A 17,832-nucleotide genomic window follows, 5' to 3' on the forward strand; every position below is an offset into this window, starting at 1 on the left:
TGTCACTGTTTTATATTCTTTCTGAACTCAGACTCTTAACAGCTTGTTACGATTAGTCATTTGTATTCTGAATGGCTCATTATCAAAATATAACAAATTTAAGAAGAAAGAAATACTCTGTTTATTGTATTTAATCGCATACAGAAAAAAAATATATATATATATACGACACAATGCTAGAACAGAGAAAGAAACATACATGCAATATTAAAATTTTATTGTCTACCACTTGCAGATTACTTATTATTTTAACAAAAGACATTTTTGCATATTTTGACATCAGAACAACATTTAATGCCTAAACATGTACAATAAAAATGACATTGATATACTTATGATGTCCACATCAAACAGTGGGGCACTAAGCAAACATACATCATACCGAACGACAAAAAACAAAAAACAAAAACACTTTGTTAAGTTTGTTAACACTATGAATCACCACTACCATTGGCAGTGTCAGAATTTTATATGGATTGGTACAAGCAGTGACTATTCCAAAATAAAAGCGCATGAAATATGTACAATAGTATACATCTCACGTAGCATGCAAAAAAATATTCTGAATATTTACAACCATACACTGAAAGGAAGGAAGATAAAAATCATTCAAATATATACTAGTGATAAAATTACTTTTTTGTTATATGTTTTTACGGAGGACATTTTGGCACATTTTGACATCATAACATTAACTGCCTACCCATCTACAAAATATGTTGACATTGATATACTTATGATGTTCAAATCCAAAAATGAGGCACTTGAGGCAAATGAGCACACCGAACGATAAAAAAAAAATGTTAGATTGGTTTTTTACATCATGAATCACCTCTACCATATGCAGTGTCAGGATTTTATATTGATTATTGCTAATTATAACTTCTTTGTAGAAGTTGAAATCAAAGATAAACTGTTGTCAAGCAGTGATTTTTCTAATATGAAAACGCATACAGTATGAAGAAAACATTATACATTTGAATGATTTATGTATAATGTTTTCTTCACTTCAATACAGCCTTTTCATAACTGAGATTTTGACCTTAACTTTTCAAATGTCTTGCTATGAAGAGAGATAAAGGTACCTTGTAATTACAGAAAGAAAAGAAAATTGAATTGCATAAAGTAAACAAGGTAGGCGAACTTCGAGGAACACTCACCCATATACTATAAGCAAATCTTAAAACAAAAAAAATGTAACATGTATTGCTATCAGTATCTATTTATTCAATTTCAGTGCATTAGCCAAGGGTTTTCTAATGTTATCTCTCTTTTTCTCTCGCCATAATCCCAAACTAATTCCATTCCGTTTGGAACTGAAAATTTCGTTTGCAAAAACAACCTTTTAACTCCAAATTCATCGATTTGTCCTATAAGCTTACAGTTTGGTGAATGTTTCGAATGGTTAAAAAATCTTGCTGTGTTTTCTTCCTTTTTAAATAGTGTTCCATTGATATCTCTGTTTCCATCTAGATATTTGTTTTTATCGAACACGGCAACAGGGGGCAAATTTTCGCTTTCATAAAACATTTCACGAGTTTTATATTCGTATTTTGTTATCCATTGACCTTTATATTCTACCAGAATATGATCTTTTGGTAAGTTACATTGAGCAAAAACACCAAAACCCTTTCCCTTGTCTATGAATATTTTTTTAATCAACAGTTCGGCGGAAATAACCCTTATATTTTCAGATTGCGGTGTAGTATGTCGTAAAAGTCGGGGTAATTTCACATAGTATCCTCTCGGACTTGTACAACTATCTATTTTTCTCACAGTTGCGATTTTTTTAAAGGCCCTATTGAAACCACTTTTGGCTTGATTTTCATTACATCGATATTCCGTCCGTGTGCGAATGTACGACAGATATGAAGAAACCAAATCGCTTGTCCGTATTGGTGTTTCCGAACATTGGAGTAGGTCAACAAAATCGCTTAAATATGGAACAAAAGAACCAGTGTCCCTAGGATGTGCACTTGTATACTTCAAAGCAGGATTCCGAGGCATCCTTCTGGCGTTTTTATCTTGAAATCACTATACTGTGTTGGTATTCAAAATTTAGTCTAGAATTGAACAATTGAATCACGTCATAAATTATTGCCCTATACCACTATAATGAAGCAAATTCCTATTTTAGCTGTACGAAATGTCTCATCCAGAACACATGCAATTTCCCATAAAAATCTCACTATTAAATAAGGAGTAAGGGAACCATAATATTCAATAAGTGATTTAAGATTCTTTTTACATAAACATTTTATCAGAAATGATCGGTGATTAATTATTACTACAGTTTGTTTATAATCAGTGATTGTTTTGAAGCGATCTACATTTTGCACCTGATCGTGGCGTATCTCTGTCACATTGATACGTTATGATCAGCTGTTAAATGTTGGCTGTTTGAATTCAAACATAAAAAGAAACAAATGCCAGTTTTTATCATTCAAGTGTGGGGAATCTCCGGAACCCGTGGGTAAGATATAATAGGTTTTTTTAATCTTGGGCTAAGGAATTCTTATATCTTACCGTCAGATAATCGTCCCATCTTGCATTCCTACAGATGTAATATTTTTAATGTATCAGTCATAAAAATTCTTTGCTTACCAATATTAGTCATTTTCATATTAATAGGGACTGTTTTAACGAACAAAATCGAATTAACTCTTTAATTCAAAAATGAATTTAGTGCAAATTTTGAAAAAAAATACTGCCTACCCCTTCCCTAAGATATTTGTCGTCATTAATATAACAAGTCCATCTCAAATAATGCGACATTAGGCAGACAAAGACAATTCAGTAATGTAACAGCAACGGAAATTACACAATATAAATTTCGAATGTATGCATACAATTATCATTATAAATAGTTAATATAAAAGCGTTCTTTGTGGCTTGTTTTACAGTATATTTAACAATCACTACCAATAAATAGCTTCTCTGAAGCCACAAAGAATTTGAAGTAAATGAAACGTCTCGCAGCAGAAACAAGAATGTCTATGATATAAATCTACCGAACCATTTTTCTTCCCAGTTTTCTAGGTAAGAGGTCACTTATAAGATTATAATATACACATAATGTTTTATAAATTCACCACGAATAAAAGGAATTGCTTCGTTTCATCTCCATTACTTTTCAGAATGGCTTTACAAAATGGCTGACGATAAGCCACAAACCAATGCTGAAATTTGCAGCTTGATTATGAGCTTTTTTTTTCGTTTGTGAATAAAATATACCCCCCCCCCGGTCGACACAGCATTTAATAAATTCGAAGTTGGACCTTAATTTTCAAATATCTTGCGTGTTTATAATACTATTTTACTGTTTTCTTTTCAGAAGTTATAACAAACATTGAAATTGCAATTTATACCTTTGTGGAATACCCTCACCAACCGGTATTTCAAAGTCAATGAACAAAAAGTCTAAAATATAGAATATGATTACGTACAAATATTAATTAAAACAATATAACTATAAAGAAAGTTAACGCCATAGCCATAAATTACCATAGCATGCAATTTTTTAAGTGGCAGTCAAAAGAAAACAAATCGGTCAGTAGGTGATTCATGTATGTCAAACACCAACCTATCAATTTTTATTTCGTTCGTAAGAAACATTTACAGACCACATAACTATCCTTATATTTTTATTTTCATTTTGAGATAAAATACATGAAATTAAAACTCTGCAAGAGTTATCGTTCTTTATATCCTTTAATGAAGTTAATATTAGTGTGAGACGAATGTATGATTTAAAAACAAAAAGGTTTAAATACAGAAAAAAAAAACATCATTGCAAATTTTGAAATGAAATTTTAAAAAATCCTCCTACCCGTCTTCTGGAAATATATATGTTGTCACTGATATAATAACTCCATCTCAAACATGATTGATTGATTGATTGTTGGAGTTTAACGCACGAACAGCAATATTTCAGCCAAATTCAGGCGATAAACATAACATGGATGATAAAAAGAACATAAATTGATGATGACGATGAAATAAAAAAAAAAAAAAAAAAAAAAAAAAAGATCGGGCAGTTTAGCCTCCTCTGGTGGAGCGCAAAGGTTCCTACTCCTATCGAATACCATTTTAGGGTTCCTTAACGTGTAAGGAACGTGGCGCTTTCCAAACACGGTGCACCTTGGTTTGCGGTCAGGTTTTCCGTATTATAGCCTGACAACCCCAGCATTTAACACGCAAGGGGTACCCCATTCCACCACCTGGGGCACATGACCAAGTTGCTCTGTGGGCAGAGCTCCCTAGACCCCAGCTAGGGTTCTGAGCACTATTTAGTCGCCTTGTACGACAAGCTTAGCGCTGCTGCAGGCTTATTCTTTTGATACCCGGACCTGCACGGGCATCTCAAATTTGGGACACAAAGACCATCCAACGCACGTACAGCTTTGAATGGTTTAAACTTACCATTTACACCATTTACAATTAGCCATTTCAAATTGTCCTTACATCCCCATCCCCATACAAATAACCCCCTTCCCCAATAAAATCCGATTTGAATTATTTGCATTATCAAATTTAATTTTCTATTTTTAAATTCTTCAACACTCAAATTGCTATTTGTAATTTTATTTGATACATATTTCATATCAATGAATACTTTCAAATCTAATTTGCCATCCATTCCATTCAAATACTCCATCCCCCTATACAACATACGCATCCCCCTTTTCGCTTTCTCGATTCACCCATAAACCATAAAATGGGAAACTTTCTGCACCCTATCAACATTTGAAATAACAGATCGATAGATTTCAATGTACGCATAAAATTACCGTAACATACGTGTATTACGATATTCAAAATTTTGATGGTGAAGAGTAATCAAAGAAACCAAGGTTCTAGCGGTATTCAAAATAATGTAATCCAGGGACAAAGACCAGACATGGAAACATTATTTCACAACAAATAACATAGAATAACTAAAATAACGCATACAAATTAACAAAAGCAAATGAGCAACTCGGACGCCAACAAAAACTGGGAGTTTGGACCAGCTGTATCGGCAGGGTAACCATCCTCTGCTTTTCCGGGGTAGACGAAAGAGGGAAGGATAACTATGACACGTTGAACACATCAGTTTTAATGGCGCAGATTGATACACCGTAATGATCCACAAGTCCATGATGACGACCAGAAAACTTCTGTAGTGATGACTTCAATCTTGTAACAACAGAAATTTGTTCCAGAAATCTACTTGTTAGAAATCTAGCACAATACAAAAAGTCTGCGTTATTTACAATAAAAAAAAAACAATCAATATATTTTATGATACCACAACGAGGTTGAAGTATATAAATGCATCTCGCAGCTATGACGAGAATGATGAATATATTAATGTCTATAATATAAATCTACCGAACCAATTCTCTTCCCAGCTTTCTAGGTGAGAGATAACTTATTAAATTAAAATATGTTCTCAAAATGTTCAGTAAGCTCGATTAAACACTACGAAAAAATAATTGTTTATTTTCGTCTTTATTTCTTTTCAGAGAGAGGTGTTTTCCTAAATACTTCAAATGATGGAGTGCTGTATTCTCCAGTCCAAAATTGGATCAATCGTTGATGCCGAAATTCTGTACACCTTGTACATTTACAAAATGGCTGACAGTAAGCTACATACCAATTTTGAAATCTTGCCGCTCGAGTATAAGCTTTTTTCCATTTATGATAGCTCCTATGAAATTTTTCAGTAATCAAAAATTCTGGAATCCTACATTCCCTGAACCTTTTTTTCACTAAATCTACATAACCATTTAAAATTAAAGTATGCATCGCTTTTAAGTATACCTTCTTTTCTGACGCTGGAATCATAGGTAAAATATTGTCCAGCAATGACTCGTCCAACATAAAATAGCATGAAATGTCTACTATTGCATAAAAGTCGTCTAACTTGCAACTTACATTATTCTTAATACAATCTAACATACATTGGAAGGAAAAGAGACTAAAACCATTTAAATATGCAATGTTTTCCTCCCGTCTACACAGCATATTTATAAACGCAGATTTGGACTTTAATTCTTCAAATATCTTGGAGTTGGATGATAATACAATTTTACTGTCTTCAGAGAATATAAAAAACATTGATATTGACATTTTAACCTTTGTTAAATAAACCAACTAATACATATTAAAAACAGTAAACTTCAAAGTAAATGAACAGTAATGTCTCTAATAACAAACTATGAAGTAATGAAGTGCGTTAACACACAAAGCCTTCTTGATGTCTTATATAAAAATAACAGCTTTTATATCATAACTATGTTAAACCCACAATAAGATATAAGTTAATAAATGCATCCCGCTGCTACGAATAGGATGTCGAAGCATTTTCCTCCCCAACATTCTAGGTAAGAGGTAACAAAAGTTATTTTTGTATAATTTTCAATGATTTCTTAACGACATTATGAAACAAAAATCTTCTTTTTACTTTGTTGATTATTATTGTTAGAAAAAATGTCTTTTGAATGCTTTAATCGGCAGAGTTCGGAATTAAACGGGTTGTAAAACAAAACCAGACATACATCTCAACTGATCAATATCATAAAGTTATCGTTTATACCTTCAATGACAAAAGATCGAAATTCTCCATAAACGTTTTTCAACAAGACAGCAGAAAGATGGTACACGTTGTCGTTTAGTCCATTTTATTAAAATACTTCTGTGCCTTTAAATAAGGAAGGACATTTTCTAGCTATTAAGAGGATGTCACACCTAAAACCCTCTGGTTATCACGCGTCCTAAAAATAAAATAAAATATAAGCAAACAATGTCACATTTATTCACAAATAATCTATTATGATATATTATCATATTTTTCTTATGAAACCCATACCTTTCAAACCTGTAAACCTGTGCATTGGAGACAAAAACAAAATATCCAAAATTACCTGTTTAAAGGTTTGGCTTATACCAGAAAAAAAATCGATTGATATTCACTTTGTTGAACTTTGATGAATACATAAATGTCAGGACATATAATGTGGAAATAGTCGAAAGAAAAGATAATTTTATAATTATTTTTCTTTGTGGATCTGAGTTATTACGTGTCGTAGAGACATTTATAATTTCCCTGTTAACCTGGTATGTGTGTGTAATGTAAAATTCGAATTATGATCTGACAATGCTTATGTACATTATTGATTATATAATAAGAAGAAATGTTATATAGCTTTTGACAAGAACTTAAAAAATAAAAGTTACAAGGACGTACACTCAATGTATAGATAACAATACTGCCAAAGAAAGTGTTTTTACTTACCTACATATTTATGTGACCTTTAAATTATATTTTAGGGAGAATGATTGTTCTTTTCTATGTTGCATTGATTTTAAACAAAGAAAAACATAGCTTGATAATAAATAGCTCTATTAGGGTATACAAGAACTTCTCTTACAGTGAATATCAGAAAGCAACGGCATTATTTAAATACTCTCTCGTTTTTTTGTCGGAAACCTTTCCTAAAAATACGCTAGAAATATAATGTAACTAGAGATTTCTTATCAGGCCTTATATGAAACCATACGTATCCTACTTTTTAGGACAAAAATATTAGGTTCCTTTAGCCTCTATACATTTCTCCCATCTATTTAAAATTTTACTTCAATTTACCTGTTATTGAACATAATATAGCTGTTGCAGTTGTTCCATTTTCAATTCCCTTTTTTCTGTAAATAAACCAAGTGGACAGTGTCATTTTCCTCGAATCTAAAAAAAAAATATGTCTATGCAAAAAATATGGATATAAAGCTTCGTGGAGCACAGCATGGTACGACGCAGCACGTAATAATCTGTTAGTGTGGACACAATATTCGCAATTGACAAGCATGAGGGGTTACATTGCGTTTTGGACACTTCAACTTGTTTTAGACACAATTCTGTACATACTAGAGCTTCAATTCAAGTTGAAAGACGCTTTTAGGATGCATGTCAAATCGACTCGAAATCACATGACAATTTCAGAATTCTTATCCAAAAACACAGGGTAGTGATTGATGTAGAAATATCTATATTTTTCTAAAATCAAATTCTGACCAAAAGTTTGTAATTTGGGCATCGGCCCCCAAAGTCAACTGCCTGTAAATTTTGGTCTGATTTTTTGTATTTTTTAATCAATTTTTTTTCAAATATAAAAACCAAATTATATCCAAATCTGAGCATTCTGAAGTTTTATTGGGAGAATCAGTCATCATGGGAATAATGACTTTCAAATTGTCTTGAAATCCCAAAAGTTAGAATTGGCCGTATTTTTTCAAAGAAACCAATATCGTCAAATTTTAAATTAAGCTTGAAAATTGGTTGCCATAGTAACGACAACTTCACAATTTTTTTAAGTTTCAAAATCTAAACTCACTTTGTCATTTTAAACCTAAATACCAAAGTTCATTCGAAGAGGAGTATTTTGAAATTTTGGGGACTCTCACAGCAATACAGACAATCGTGTCGTTAAAAAAGCAAACAAGGGTTTGTTGCCGTTCTGCATCCCCTCTCAGTTCAGAAAAAATGGCAAAGATTTTCACGAGGTATAAAAATTTTAAGAATGATATTCAATATAAGACAAAATGTAAATTAAGATTTAGTAAAGTATGTTAGTGACCATGATCTCGGTGATGAATTCAGCAACGATGTTAGAATTGCTATTCACAGAAAATTATTTCTTAATTGTACAATTAATGTTTTTGTGCGATGTATTTTGAAAAGGTCTTTATGTTGGTTCCATGTACGGAGATTCATATATTGTACTTGGCTTGATGGTGACGTTATGGTTAATTTGTAATTGGATTAAATAAATATTAATATTAAGTGGCAACGGCATTATTTGAATATTCTTTATCTCTTTTCAGAAATCTTTCCTAAATATATGCTAGAAACATAATTTAACAAGATATATTTATCAGATCTTATATGGAACAATATAAGTATCCTATTCTTAATTTTTAGGACAACAATAAAAGGTTCTATTAGCCTCTATACATTTCACCCAACTATTCAAAATTTTACTTCAATTTACCTGTTATTGAACAAAGCTGTACCAGTTGCTTCAGGTTCTTCATTTTCAATTTTTTTTCAATAGTTGTTCCAAGTAGACTGTGTCATTTTCCTTGAGCCTAAAAACAACAATTCTGTTTATGCAAGACAAATATAGATACAGAGCTTCACCGAGCACAGCTCGGTACGACGCAGAACGTTATACTCGATTCACGTTGGGAAAGTGTGGACACAATATGATGCATATCGAATCAGTTTAACTTTAAAACAGTAGGAAAATTCTGAATTCTAATTCAAAAACATAAGGCATATTCATATTTTTCGAAAATCAAAGTTTGATTAGATTTGAGTTATTTAGGCAATGGCCATAGAAATCAATATTTTGAAAATCAAATTCTTTTTAAAATATTTACTTATATGGAATTTGATTTTTAAAAACCGGAATTGATTTTCATGAGAAGTAAAAGTTTTACAAATGATTATCAAAATAAGACCAATATATAAATTAAGGGGGATGTTAATTGTTGAAAAGGTTTTTATATTTGGTTTACAATTGCAAAATACATGTGATTCATTTAATTGAATAAAAGTAATAATAATTTGACTAAAATATCATTCCTATATTGTGTTTTAATCAATTAGTTATGTAATCAACGTAAACCCTTATTGAAAGTTCATTCGATCGAAAATAATGTGGTTTTGTAAGTCATACATCCTTTGATTTTATTAACACATACGAAAACAATTCGAGTTATTCTATTGCAGATAGTCATTATTTTTAACGACCATGCAGTTGTGACATATCTCAATCTGAAATGCGTAAATGTTCACCTTAAAGAGTAGCATTAAAGTATGAAATTTTTCGCTAGATATAGAAAACATTTTACTTATATAATTTTGTAGTAAAATATCAATAATAAATTTCATCACATGAAAGTTGGTGAAAAAATATGAATTATTGAACTTACCTTGCATAAGAATTTGTGAACAATGACCATCTAGTTCAATAATTTTTAACAAAAACTTGTTTAAAACATTTCACCTCTATTCACAGGGCGGGAACTATAGCTGTGCAGACTGCAATCTTGTATATTTATATGTATGAGATTTTTTGCATGTGGTTACATATCACTTACTTCATAGGTCTAAATGGTTACGCCTACCACTTTGAAATATTGCTGTCCTTCATAGTTGTAGTATGTTTATTTACATGAGTCAGATAGATAAACGATATGATTAGCTGGGCGCTTAACAATCTAATCCCCGCCTTGTGTGTACGCTTGTTCAAAATATACGGAAATTTTACGAAATACGGACCACATTCTTGGGTATTGTATCCATGAATCAATTTTTTTTTATCAATTAACGTGGATTTTTGAGTCACAATCATAAAGTTATAAATTGAAAGCGAAAAGTTCGAATTATTTCACTCTGATCCTGTAGCTAAAAACCAAATCTTCGATTAACCAAACCATATAGGAGATTTTGTTTCTTTGACGCATAAAAATAAAAGAATATAATTTTTTATTCAAATCCTTATCCTTACATCAATTATATGGTTAAATTGTAATACACTTCATATTTTAATTAGTTTTTTTTTCTGTTTGTTATTATACATTTCTGACGCCTCATTTTGTTTGGTTTTGATCCATTCTTTTTTTTTTTCATTGAAACGCCCAATCCCTCCGCAACTTGTACAGGAAAAACATTCTTTATCTATTTTTAACGCAGAGCGATTGGAAACTCGGACTTTTCATAGTTTTCCTTTCCTCGTTTGTCTACTCCGGACTTGACTTTTTATGAGCAACTCGGCGGGTGTTTCTGGAAAAGCAGAGAACGCTTATCTTACCGGTGCACCTGGTCCATGCTCTTAGTTTTTAGTGGAGTCCGAATTGCTCATTTGCTTTTGTTACTTTAGTTTAAACATATTTATTCAGGTGTATAAGCACAAGCAAATACAGTATACACATTTATATACAAACTCATGGTAGGAATCGGAAAGAAGCTAGGTAGCTTATACAAAGTTCCGTGTCCTTAAGAGTTAACTTGCAAGGATATTCCTATAAATAAGATGCATGTGGAATGATTTTCGTAACTGACTAGTAAATAAGACAAAGGAATAGAAATAAACAAGAAATGGAATTATAAAATTAGTGGAGAAATGCACTATATGGAAGTTAAAAATTTATAAACCATTCACTTTTGATAATAAACTTCTGAACTGTATGAAAAACTTCTACATTTTGTTCAGCATTAAGAACATTTGAGCCATACAAAAATAAATTTACAGTAATAGGAACATCAAGTGCCATAGAAAATATGATTTCATTTCGTAATAAAGTATATTTGGGACAAAAGAAGAGCAAAAAATGGAAAGTTGATTCGTCAACTACAGGTGCAATTGTGGAATTAACAAGGTTACGACTGAACGAATGTTCGTTGAGTGAAGCACTGTTCATTCGCAGTTTGGCATGTAATATTTGCCCTAGTCGTGTACCAATAAAGTAAAGATTGAGACATTTTATCAAATGTTCCTGAATCTTATTTCTAGAAATGTTTTGTGGCTTTGTATATATGATTTTATTTACTTTATGTTCTTTGTTGTGTATGTCTGTTTTCCATGTCTGGTCTTTGTCCTTGGATTACATTCTTTTGATTACCGCTAAAATCTTGGTTCCCTTGATTACTCTTCAAAAACAATATTTGAAAATTAAAGGTATATATATGTAATAAAACACAAGTTTTGGGATATTCCGAGAACAAGGAGAAATCTACAAATTCCTCCAAAGTTATTGAAACATGTTTTTCTTTCGTAAAACATGTATTTTAATTTAACTTGTTGCGATAAACGACTTATTGAAATGCAACGAACAATATAACAGTGTGACTGACAGTTTTCTATTTAGCCTATTTATAGTTGCTGCTGAAATCAGATTTTTTACGAGGGTATACTGTAGTGAAAATATAGTTTGTACGAATGGCCGTCTAAAGTCTTTGATGATAATGTATGATTCAGGGAAAACTGCAATCTGTTTCAAGAAGTATGGCTCAACTATGAGTACAGTCTGTTTTAACCCGAACATTTGATGAGCATGTTTGTTTTTAGGTAAAAAGTACTATTTCACGTAGTATTACCATGTTAAGAGTAGGGTTTGAATCGGTTGTAATGAACATGTATGATTTGGGAATGAAAGTGATATTCAAGACATATAGCGATATTAATAAAATAGTCCGCATCAGATGTGTTCAGTATGAATGTTTTGGGAAAACATGTCTTTTCTCGAAGTACAGGTATATTAAGAACTCTTTTCAATAGAAACATGATATTTCATATACTATGATCATGAAAAGAGTACAGTAAGCTTACGATAAGATGAAGATAAATGCATTTAGCATAGATACATTTTGGGTAGGAGATTGCTCTCTGTGTAGCTCGCACGTCTGCAGAAAGTGTTCTGTATTCTGCTCTGCTTCTAAACAGGGACACATAGGTGATGGTATGACATTTAAAACTCTGTACAGATGTTGGTTGAGCCTGTTGTGTCATGTCCTGAGCCTGAAGATTGTAGTTTGGTTCAGATCGTTTTAGTTGATGGTAGCTATCTTGCTTCTCAGGGGTTTTGTGCAGAGACTTGATGATGGTATTCATCTCTGTGTAGCAGACAGGATTTTCATTTCTGTTGTTGAGCGCCTTCTTTTGCTAGCTTATCTGCTTTTTTCATTTCCGATGATTCCACAATGTGAAGATATTTACTGTATGGCAGTTTTAAGGTTCACTGGCGATAGCCTCGGGTAGATGGGGCTCGTAAACCTTGGGGGTTAAGCCATCTAAGAGAAGGAAAACTCTGATCTAAAACCACCGCTGCCTTGCGGCTACACCCTTAGACAGGGAAATGCTTTAGAAGACAATCTCGAGGAAAATCCAGAACAAGGAATCTGTAACTTTCTTCCTGTACTTCCAGGATCAGAAGTTTTGTTCAGAACCTAAGGGTGAGGTAACCTCGACAGAAAACGTTGAGTGCTGAAGATGGAGGTGTTGGGCGATACAGCGCCCTTGAACAGACCACAACACCACGCAGAAACAGCCAAAATGACACTTGAAACCATAAAATGTGATGACGATGTATTTTTTGGTAGGTATGTGCTATTCGAAGTAGTATGGCAATTTTAAGAGTGCCGTCCCAATATGTTGTGATGGGCGAGTTTGTCTTTAGTTTAAAGGTACTAATTTAAGTAGCATGGCTATGTTAAGAATATGTTATGAATCAGATCAGTATGTGTGCTTTGGGTAGAAAAGTACTATTTCAAGTAGTATGGCCATATTAGGTGAAGAGTTCAAATAAGATATGGTGAGCCTGGTTGCTTTTCAGTAAAGACGTGTTATTTAGAGTGGTGTGATCAAAAGTGCATTCCGCATAAGGCATGATGAGCAAGTACAATTTATTTCTGGTTTTAAAGAGCTATTCCATGTAGTCTAGACATGTTAAAATTAGTTACAAATCCGACGTAGTGAGTATGTATAATTAGGTAGGAAAGTGCTACTTCAAGGGTTACGGCCTTATTAAGAATAAAGTCGTCATCACATGCGGTAGGCATGCATTTCTTTTGGATAGGTAAATGCGGTTTCAAAATGTATGCCCAAGTAAAGAGTGCATTCCGAATCAAATATGATGAGATTGATTTCGTGAATGAAAGTAATTTTTTTGTATTTTTTAGATAAAGTATGGCACTTTAAAGAGTGTAGTCACTTTAGGCAGGATCATATGTAATGGACATGTATGTTTTGCTTATGAAAGAGCTATTTCAACTAGTATGGCCATGTTTAAATTACAGCAGAATCAAATGTGATCAGCAAGAATGTTTTGAGTAGGAAATCGCTATTTCACATAGTGTGTCTTTTTAGAACGTACAGTCTGCATCAGATGAGCTTGTTTGTTTTGGGTAGGATAGAGCTATCTCTCATAGTGTGGCTTTGTTATAATAATAGTACGAAACAAATGTTAAAAGCACAAGTGCTGTGGGTCTGCAAGTGCCATTTGAAGCAGTATGGGCATGTTAAAATTTTTATACAGATGATTTTGAACACATATGGTCAATTTATCGAGTAACTGTAGGAAAAAACTTGCAGGCGCCACTAAATGCTGAAAAACTTGCAGGCGCCACTAAATGCTGAACTACCTCCGAGTTCTGTTTATAGTTAACTTGTATTCTGTATATCGGACTGAAATATATATGCATATTTTTTTTTAAATTTAATTCCAAAAGAAATTTTCCCTAGAATTAAAAGCCCCTGTAAACATGAATTAACCATATCCGTATTCTATAATGTCGTATACTTGTTTTGTTTTGCTTTTTTGCAGTTTTTTTGTAAGTCATAAAATAAAAGATTGCAATCGGCGAGGTGCGTTTACAAATTATGGGAGTTGCTAGTCGACGCCGTGCGAAGATAAAATAATTAAGCCGCGCTTGCTACCACACCAATCAAACCCTATCGCGACAAGATTTTTATTAAAATCTCAACTATCAAATCAATTTATTCATCGCGTTTAATTACAGCGGCTTTGTTTATGCTAAACACTCATATGTTTCACGTACTATAAACTAAATTTACAAATGTTAGAAAAACAAAATACCATGGTACATGTAAACCACTTAAAAAAAAAAACATCACACTATCATTAATCATTAATGTTTTATGTTATATCTTGATGGACCTTTGTATACCTAGTAAACCAATCATATGTAAATGACCTTATTTATTTAAAGCATTGCGAAATCATGGAGATATAGCCATATGACATTACAAGGAGTCCAATCAAGATTTGTTTCACTCTTTGGTTGACTTACAGCAGTTTGAAAATGTTCACAGACTCACATGGTGTACATTTGTATGAGAGTGAGACAAAAAACTCATTACAGCAGCTAACATGTACATATAAATGTTGCTGCTACATGTAGTAGGACAAGTAATATTTTGTCATATGGACAATTTTTTGGTCAGGTTTCACTACGGCTTGCTCCGCCAACATCTACTAACTAATATTCCCGTAATGGGTGCTCATTACAGACGTACAAATGTATACACGTCCATAAAAACTGTATAGTAGTAGCAGCTTGTCTTTTGTTTTAAGATAATTGTTTGTTACCAAATAATCATTTTGTACAAAGTTTGCTTTAAATAGATTAAGTTATCAATTATAAAGATGGAAAAAATACTTAACATTAACATTAACAGTACCTATATTACCTACATGAAATAGCTTATATGACACGTCTAATTGTCCACGTTTGAAGATTTATTAAATTAGGGAAACAAATAAATGCACCCACCCCACATCAATATTAACCTAGACCGGAGTATATTGAACCATATACAAGATTTCAAATTCATATATTTGCATGAATACTATACGAAATTGTCTCTATACATGTACAATTGTACATACAGTCACATAGATGCAATCGGGTTGTGCGCTATTCATATCATCAACAAAGCCGTAACATGGACTATCGAATTTTGTGTGTTCATATATCAAATGCTTCAGTGATATTTATTTTTTCTAAATTTTGTTCTTTTTTTCTTATCTTCATGGTACTAAAAACAATGAATAGTTTCAAAGCAATTCTCCACTTGTTTTCAAGTTGTATGTGTATCATCGGAAAACATGTACCGGTGAAATAGGCGGATGGTAACGAGTGAAAAACAATTAGAATTACACGATAAATACGGAGGAACACGAAATTAGGGTATCACATAATTCCTCGCCACGACATGTTGCGGGGTATACAAAATTAAATACAGGGTAAGTTCCATTGTCATAAAAAACCAAAAACAAAATAATAATTTTCGAGTTATACTAGTTTTAACGTGACATATAATAAAGTAAAACAAAGCTCAGATTGTATACTTCAGACTTGAAAATATTAATAAGGATACCAGTCAGTAATTTGAACTCATGCGAAGGATATTGTGTTTAGTCTATCAATTTGGTGGTCTAATTAACTAAATATCAACTTTTAACAGAGGTCCGACGTGGTTTATGAGTGGGTATAAGCGAACCAACCATGATCTTATACACTTAGTAAAAAACAAATTAACAAAGCTTGGTTTCTCCTATTTTTTCTCCTTCGTACACTATAATATTTTTATATGAGTATATACTTATGAAAAGCCATGTTGTGCATCCAATCAAGTTGATCATAATTTATACTCTCAAATTTGTATATCCAAATTGGAAAACCATACCAATAATTTTTGCACATTCCCGTACGGTTATATACAGGAAGTTATCTCCTCGCCTGGACCATACGGTAAAATACTAAAAATACGAATTTTCATGTGGTTACACGAGTTTTAAGGAATCACATGCGTTACACTGGCATTCATATATCTACTGGTTTTTTGTGTGAAACTTTTCACGAAACTGGTAAAATTATCCTATTACATATGTAAATGTATTCGAAATATTGGGGCGTTACTGATTTAAAATGTTTGTATTCATACATGGCATTAACAAATGAACATTTAGACTGCGACACTAGTGGAACAAATCACAGAACTGCTCTACTATCAACCCCTTAAATATTATGAAGCAAAGTTTCGAAAAACACCGATACATCTTCATGCAATTGAGATATGTGTACATGTAGGTATACAAATGATTAGAGGTTGAAGTGGCTTCAAGTGTATAGGCAGGAACACAGCAGCAGGAACGGTTGGGAACCGGGCCAATAATTTTCGTTGATACGTCACGCCGTATCTAGTATGCTCTTTTCGCAGTACCAAACGAGGTTTGTTTTCTAAGTAACACCTGTTGGTATAGGTATATAATACATCATCATTCATACATTGTATGTGGACATGCATATATTTACAAGTTAGAAAAAAAAAAAGACAAGACACCCTCAAATGTTATACCGACAAGATTGTTACAGGTGTAAAGTGTAGCCATTAAAGCCCAAATTCACATTTTGAAAGGACTGATAAAATTGTACATCTATTTTTTGTGACTCTTGCACAATATTGGTGACTCTGAAATGCTAAAATAGTATCTAAATATCCTCAGGGAACAGTATATACTTTTTAATGCCTTTATGAACTCCAAAGACTGTCTTTTCACTGCTTTAAAGATCACTATGAATTACGTTAATCAAAAATATTACCTCCCGATCTTGGGTTTATACAAACAAGATGTACCAAAATAATCTAAATTGAGACAGTTAACGCGAAATGAAACAATAATCAATTAAGACTTGATATAGGCCTTATATATAATGACTTTTGTACCCCTTTGTATTTTATTCCGTGTAAATACTATCAGAAATATAAATAATAGTTTAAGTATCTAAAAAATGAAATAAAAGTAGCATACATGTACAACAAACAAAAAGGTTAGGATAATTTTTTTTCGGCAATTGTTGGGGGATACATGCATACAAACTTCTTCCTGAAAACCAGTTTATTACTCGAATATATTTAAGAGAAAAAATCTCCTCTAATAATTTGTAGTGGCCAGTGTGATTTTGGTGTTATCAGTGTCAAATATGATTAGCCACATGTATAACTAGAATAGATATAAACGGTTAGTGTCGATTTCAGACTGGCTGTTGACAGACATATCTGACTACAGCTTTAATGTGTATTTAACATATCTGACCCGGTTTAGTAGAAAAAAAGTTGTATGGTTACTTGTAGCATGTTAAACGAACCACGGAAAGCAGAGGCATAACGACTGTTTGAACTTTCGAAAGATATATTCAGATTCATGCACGTACGTAGAGTATATGAAACAATATGAAGTGCATTGGGCCATAATTACATGTAC

At 32.5% G+C, this 17,832-nt stretch overlaps 2 long non-coding RNA genes across 6 annotated transcripts in view; one reads left to right on the forward strand and one right to left on the reverse strand.

Annotated features, from left to right (window-relative positions):
• LOC148626749 (uncharacterized) overlaps positions 1-14,666 on the forward strand; it is a 68,475-nt gene extending 53,809 nt beyond the window's left edge. For all 5 annotated transcript variants that reach the window (XR_015922079.1, XR_015922064.1, XR_015922068.1 and 2 more), the window contains 3 exons: positions 5,508-5,625; positions 12,970-13,140; positions 13,724-14,666. This is a non-coding gene — a long non-coding RNA (uncharacterized LOC148626749). The remainder of the gene's footprint in view (positions 1-5,507; positions 5,626-12,969; positions 13,141-13,723) is intronic.
• Positions 98-10,095, reverse strand: LOC148626751 (uncharacterized). Its single transcript, XR_015922037.1, has 4 exons — positions 9,976-10,095; positions 9,030-9,126; positions 7,631-7,726; positions 98-6,758 (listed from the first exon to the last, which is right to left on the reverse strand). It is a non-coding gene; the product is annotated as an uncharacterized LOC148626751 (long non-coding RNA).
• Positions 14,667-17,832: the final 3,166 nt, after the last annotated feature.

Source organism: Perna viridis, chromosome 1, assembly GCF_037379345.1.
Source record: "Perna viridis isolate PV_CMFRI_1.1 ecotype Kerala chromosome 1, ASM3737934v1, whole genome shotgun sequence".
Classification (NCBI taxonomy): domain Eukaryota; kingdom Metazoa; phylum Mollusca; class Bivalvia; order Mytilida; family Mytilidae; genus Perna; species Perna viridis.